Source organism: Elephas maximus, chromosome 25 (assembly GCF_024166365.1).
Source record: "Elephas maximus indicus isolate mEleMax1 chromosome 25, mEleMax1 primary haplotype, whole genome shotgun sequence".
NCBI lineage: Eukaryota > Metazoa > Chordata > Mammalia > Proboscidea > Elephantidae > Elephas > Elephas maximus.
In genome coordinates, this window is record NC_064843.1 from 13,949,905 (window position 1) to 13,956,984 (window position 7,080).

Genomic DNA, 7,080 nt, shown 5'->3' on the forward strand with positions numbered 1-7,080 from the left:
ACTATTTGATTCTAGAAGTTTAATGTGTTAGAAAATCCACCTCACCCTTCCAAGCTCTGCACACCCTTAATAGAATTTGGGGGTGGGGTGGGGTGGGGTGGGATGGGGTGGGAGGGGAGGGAGGATAAAATGAATACAGAGAAAGGAAATTAGGATTCTTGTCTGTTGGTTTTAGCAAACAGCAGAACCAACCATTGTCCTCAAATCAGCCAGGCATTTACTCAGGAAAACAGATGCATTTTTATGAGCAGCCATAATGCAAGTGTTATTGCCGTAATAAAAAAAAAAAAAAAAATCAAGGTAGGTTGGATCTTAACACCTTCCCTTGCCCCAAATACATACATTTATTTCGTAGCAATTGCAAGGCTTTTCTTGTTTAATGCTTGCTTCTCTTCTAGACTTGAAGCTCAGTGACGACAGAGTCATTGTCTTATTCTCTACTGTATCCTGGCCACTTTAGCTGTGTGACCTTGGTCTCATTACTCAGCCTCTCTGTGCCTCATCTGTAAATTAACCAAAACCAAACTCAACCTGTTGCCATTGAATTGATTCTGACTCATGGCAATGCCCTGTGTTACAGAGTAGAACTGCCCCTTAACGGTTTTCTTGACTGTAAACTTTATGGAAGCTGATTGCCAGGCCTTTCTTCCACAGACCACTGAGTGAGCTCCAGCTGTCAACCTTTAAGTTAGCAGCCAGCTGCAAACCACTTGTGACACCCTGCTATCTGTAAATCAGTGGAAGTAGTACGGAACACGCTTAGACTAGTTCAGGCACTCAGAGTAAAGCAAAGTTCTAGTTACTATTTTCACTAGAGTGTAAGTTGCGTGAGAGAAGGCATTTTGTATGTTTTGTTTGCTGATGATTTTCTAATGCCTACAATAGTGCCTTGGATATAATTGGAACCTAGTTGATAATTCTTAAATAAATTACCTAATTAATATTTTATATCCTTAATAATTAGATTTTGATGCTCAATAGTAGTATGGTAAAGAGGACTCACACGCACAGACACACTCCCCTCTATGTTCATGGTTCTCAGTACAAACTTTTGATTAATGACACTGGCCAGCTATAGTGAGGACAACCCAGTAGCATGAGGCATCCTCACAACGCTGGACATCTGGGCAGGTGGTCCGTTTGCTTCTGCTCTCAGCTGCCTTTGAACTCTGCCTCTGGCCAGCTCCTCAGATAATTCTTTATGCTCTGGATCAAAGCCATAGCTCTCTTTCATTTTGCAAGGGGGCAACGCAACTTATCACGGCAAGCCTTGCAGCAGGGAGGTAAACAGCCCCTCACCTTAAATGCCAATTCATCGTTCCTACTCTGTCACAGTTGATTAAAATACAGAGTTTGCCTCCAAGGCTGAAATTAACTTTTCATTTTGACTGACTGCCATCCAGGTCTGAAAAATAGCAGCTTGTTTGTTTCAATATTTACCACATCCATTCAGAAGAGGTTTACGTTATTGCCAATTAGGACTTAATTGTTATCCATAACTCAAACATGAGCTGGCTGTTTGCGGAGGAAAAGCCATCATTCTCTTTTCCCGCTCCTGACTTCCACAACCCTTAGACCCTGCAACGTGGATGGAGGCATCTCCTTTCCAAGATGGAACTGGTTGGGAACATAAGACCCCATCCTGCCCTCAGCTTCAGGAAGTGGCTGGAGGCAACCATTCGTTCACACAGATAATGGAAGATAGTTCAATCTTCGTGTTGGGCATCTGCCAGTTTCTGCCTCCCTAGTTTACATTTCTCAATATTCTGCCAGTGGAAGTCAATTTTGATCTGGGAGCCATCCTCTGTTGCCTGGGTTATTGCAATAGCTCCCTCGCTGGTCTCCCAGATTTTACCATTGCCCTGGCCTTGGTTACCTAGTGCTGCTGTGAGAGAAATACCACAGATGGGTGGATTTAACAAACAGAAATTTGTTTTCTCCAAGTTCAGGAGGCTAGAAGTCCAAATTCAGGGTCTTGGCTCTGGGAGAAGGTCCTTGTCTCTTCTCAGCTTCTGTTTCTTAGTTCCTTGGTGGTCTTCATGTGGCCTGGTGTCTCTCTTCCCCCATCTGCTTGCTTCTCCGTGGCTAATCTGCTACTTGTATATCTCAAAGGTGATTGGCTTAAAACATACCCTAACCATATGGCCTCACTAACCAAACAAAGAAAACCCTATTCCCAAATGAAATTTCATCCACAAGTGTGTTGTTGTTGTTGTTAGGTGCCATTGAGTTAGTTCTGAGTCATAGCAACCCCATGTATAACAGAACAAAACGTTGTCCCGTTCTGTGCCATACTCAAAATCTTTCCTATGTTTGAGCCCATTGTTGTAGCTACTGTGTCAATCCATCTCGTTGAGGGACTTCCTCTTTATCACTGATCCTCTACTTTACCAAGCACAATGCCCTTCTCCAGGGACTCTTTGAAGTGTTAAAAAGCAAAGATGTCACTTTGAGGACTAAGGTGCGCTTGACCCAAGCCATGGTATTTTCAATCGCCTCGCATGCATGTGAAAGCTAGACAATGCATAAGGAAGACCAAAGCAGAATTGATGCATTTGAATTATGGTGTTGGCAAAGAATATTGAATATACCATGGACTGCCAGAACAGAAACCCTGGTGGCGTAGTGCTACGGCTGCTAACCGAGAGGCTAGCAGTTCAAATCCTCCTTGGAAACTCTATAGAGTTGTTCTACTCTGTCCTATAGGGTCACTATGAGTCAGAATCAACTTGATGGCAACAGGGTTGGGTTTTTTGGGTTTTTTTTTTTTTGGCCAGAAGAACAAACAAATCTGTCTTGGAAGAAGTACAGCCGGAATACTCCTTAAACCGGAGGATGGCGAGACTTCTTTTCACTTGCTTTGGACATGTTACCAGAAGGGACCAGTCCCCGGAGAAGGACATCATGCTTAGTAAAGCAGAAGGTTCACAAGTATAAAAACCAGAAAGCCCATTGCTATCAAGTCGATTGCAACTCAGGGACCTTATAGGACAAAGTAGGACTGGCCACCTAGGGCGATCTTCTCCGACCTCTCTGGATAAGACAGCAACATGCCCATATCTTGAGGCATCTTCCCCTACTTTGTTTTTCTCCACCTCACTTGGCATCACTTCACATACTATCTGTTATTTGTTTAGTATGTTTGTCTCCTTCTCGAGGATGTAAATTTCACGAAGGCAGGGATACATTTATGTTTATTGCTGTATCTCTGTGCCATCATCATTTCTCACCTGTTGTTATTGGTAGGTGCCGTCGAAATTGACTCAACTCATATCATCCCTTTGTGACAAAGTAGAACTGCCCCATAGGGTTTTCTAGGCTGTAATGTTTTTGAGAGGAGACTACCAGGTCTTTCTCCCAACGAGCCACTGTGTGGGTTCAAACCACCAATTTTTCGGTTAGCAGAAGAAACGCTTAACCGGTGCACCACTAGGGCCCTTCTCTTTCTTGCCAACTTTTTGCTAATCTCATATCTGCTTCTACATTTCAGGATCCAGGGCCCACAATCTGCTCCTCCCCTTGACTTCCCAAAGCCCTTCAGCAACCTTTCCTTTCAGACGGTGCTTCAGACGGCAAATTAACCCCCATAATCCTATTTCCCTCAGTGCTTATAGTATTGAGCTAACACGCTCTAAGGTATGAGGGTACTTTCGCTTTAAAAAAGGTTTTATTTTTTATATCAGAAATGCATATCTAGCTCTTTGGTCTCAGTGGCAGAAGCAAGATGGTGAAGGGAACGTCATCGTTTGGAAAGCTTCTCAATAAGACGCACACGTTGTGCCACCGCTGTGGCTCTAAGGCCTACCACCTTCAGAAGTGGACCAGTGGCAAGTGTGGCTACTCTGCCAAGTGCAAGAGGAAGTATAATTGGAGTGCCAAGGCTAAAAGACGAAATACCACCAGTACTGGTTGAATGAGACACCTAAAAACTGTACACCACAGATTCAGGCATGGATTCTGTGAAGGAGCAACACCTAAACCCAAGAGGGCAGCTGTTGCAGGGTCCAGTTCATCTTAAGGAGTTCAACGCTTAGTAGTTGTCCAATAAATGTTCTGGTATTAATATATATATATATCTATAACAAAAGAGAAATACATATCTAACTGGTAGCATTTTAGCCATGTGCCCATGTTTTGCGTTCACGGTAGTTGTATAGGAAAAGTGCATTGATTAACTGATCAAAGAGAGAGCTTTTCAGGAGCAGTTCAGGTTATAGCACCTGAAGGTCCCTGAGCTGAAAGGTGTCCCACAAACTGTTCCTGGCCACAGACAGACACCTTTCTCATGGCTTGCCCTGTGGTTGAAAGGGAGGAAAAAAAAAAAAAAATTTAAGGACCAATATTTAAAAATCAAGAGATTTCTTAGAGAAGCCCAATTCCCAGTGCTACAGATTGAATTGTGTCCTCCCCAAAATAGGGAATCCTAACCTTTGTGGGTATAATCCTTTTCGGGAATAGGGCATTCTTCATTACGCTAATGAGACCAAATCTGATCACTTCTAAGTTAAAAAAGAGCAGATGAGACATAGAAGCAAGCGTCTGTGGAGGAAGACAAATGCCATGTGAGAACTGCCTATAAGCCAAGTAACCAAGAACGCCCAGGGCTACCGAAAAGGAAGGAATTGACATGGCTGAGACCCTGATTTGGACTTTTGGCCTCCAGAACTGTTAGAAAATAAAATCCTGTTCTTCAAAGCCACCCACTCGTGGTATTTCTGTTACAACAGCGTCTTCTGAAAAGTTAGACATCTGGCAAATTTCCTCCCAACACTACTGGCTAGAGTGGAAAACATCTGCCAGCTTTGGACAAGGGACAGGTGCTCCCATTCACCCTAGACTCTAAAGGGACTTTTTCACTCACTTATGGGTACTTGGAAACCCTGGTGGCATAGTGGTTAAGAGCAATGGCTGCTAACCAAAAGGTTGGCAGTTTGAATCCACCAGGCACTCCTTGGAAACCCTTTGGGGCAGTTCTACTCTGTCCTAAGAGTTGCTATAAGTCGGAATTGACTCAATGGCAATGGAGCAGGTGAGGAGGGTTTTAGCCTTTTGAGTCTTCAGCCTTTATGGAATGTGGCCCAGATTTGGTTTGTGGGTGAGTTAGAGTCTCTTATCCCACATCTTACAAAACATGCCCAAATTTGACATCAGCTTGCCAGAATATCCTTCCATTCAACATACCAAAAAATCAAACCAAACCCTTTGCTGTCGAGTTGATTCTGACTCATAGCAACTGTATAGGACAGAGTAGAACTAACTGCCTCATAGAGTTTTCAAGGAGTGCCTGGTGGATTTGAACTGCTGACCTCTTGGTTAGCAGCTGTGGCACTTAACCACTACATCACTAGGGTTTCCCCATTCTGCATAAGTCGTTGGTTTGTCCCACAGTGAGTTTGGCAAGTCTACATTTTCTACCTGTTATGATAATCTTGGGAACAATTGCTCTTTGGTGGTTTAAAAAACATACTGATTCCTCGGTCCAACTGCAGAGCGATTAACATTTCTGGGACTGGGACGGAGTTCTGGGAATTCTCTAAAGTTTCCAGGTGATTTCTAAATGTGCAACCAGTGGTAAGAACCGCTGAATTGAAGCAAGTGCACTGTGCTGATTCCTGTTGCAGAAGAGAGGGAAAGTAGTTACGCAGCCTGGAGTAGAGCTGGCCCAAGGGTAAAGCCTCAGAGGATTCTGGTGACCGGAGCGGGAACATCTCCTAACTGTCTGTGCCCCACCTGAGTGACCCTGAAGTTCCCAATGTGCCAGTGAAATAGCAGCACCAGATGGCTAAGTTTCCCTTCCGCTCCCTTTCTTCTTAATGGAACAATAAAAGGATATGAAACTCAAGGGATGGAGAAGGAAATTTGTCGCATTGCCAGTCACCGGCCAGAGGACCCTCTCCCTTGTCTAACGGGAACCTAAGAGAACTTATCACCACCTTTCTGTCTGTGTGTCATACTGTGGTGGCTTTGGTGTTGCTGGAAACTGTGCCTCTGATATTTCAAATACCAGGGGAATCACCCATGGTGAACAGGTTTCAGAGGAGCTTCTAGGCTAAGACAGACTAGGTAGAAAGGCCTGGCAATCTAGTCCTGAAAAATGAGCCAGTGAAAACCCCATGGGTCACAATAGAACATAGTCCAATCTCGTGCTGGGACATGAGGCAATGTTTCATGCTGTTATGCACAAGATCGCCACGAGTCAGAGCCGACTCAATGGCAACTAATGACAACAAGAGAAGTTAATTTGGGGGCATCATTTGGCCATTTGGTTCTAGTCAGAGTGACTTTGCTCTCAATCTGGGGATGGAAGCCCGAGAAATTTACTTGTTATCACTGACCACACTTTAATGGTAATTGGACTTCGTAATTCTCTTTTCTCTCGGAGTTAAAATTGATAGCACCCCCCTAAAATGATTCCCTGAAGACCAGACCTGTGCCCCAAAATGTTGTTAGAGGCCAGCCCCTGCTGCCCCAGGGCTGGGACAGATTGCTCTTGTTCAGAGACCATCAGGGTGGTGGGGGCACCTGCAAGTCCTGCCCATCCAGGCCTACTTTTTCAGCAGGCAGTTTATTGCAGGTACATTTGAGAAATCTATGCTTCCAAGATTGTTGTCATTGCTGCCAAGGGCTTCGACCTGCTCTGGGGCCATGGAAGAGAAAACTTCCAAATACCTTTATGTTAACAGATTTTTTCAGTGGGCCACAATTCACAGAAAAACCTGCTTACAGGCCAAGCCTGGAAAGCGATCAATTGGACAAGGAGGAGAAAAGTTACTTCCATTTAATTAGCTCTGCGTTTGTGACGGATGGGAAGAGCAACTACGAACGTGGCTGGGCTGCTTAATTTCAGACTGTTTTATGTTTGAGCATCATTCTTTCTCTGAAAACTTTGTCAAGATCGTTTTACTGAGAGCACTTGCTGGGAAGCCTTTTTGGAGAAAAAGGCGAAGAACATCTTCTGTCAGGCAGTAAAGCAGCCACTCAGAGACACAGCACTTTGATTATACTTTTTGAAAGGAAGCGAGAATTGGATTTTAACTACTCCTGCAAATCCCACACATAGCGGGTAGGGCTACCAAAGCC

The 7,080-nt window shown here is 44.2% G+C and overlaps 1 pseudogene; it reads left to right on the forward strand.

The window, feature by feature from the left end:
- Positions 1 to 3,724: 3,724 nt before the first annotated feature.
- LOC126067577 (60S ribosomal protein L37-like) lies at positions 3,725 to 4,034 on the forward strand (annotated as a pseudogene).
- Positions 4,035 to 7,080: the final 3,046 nt, after the last annotated feature.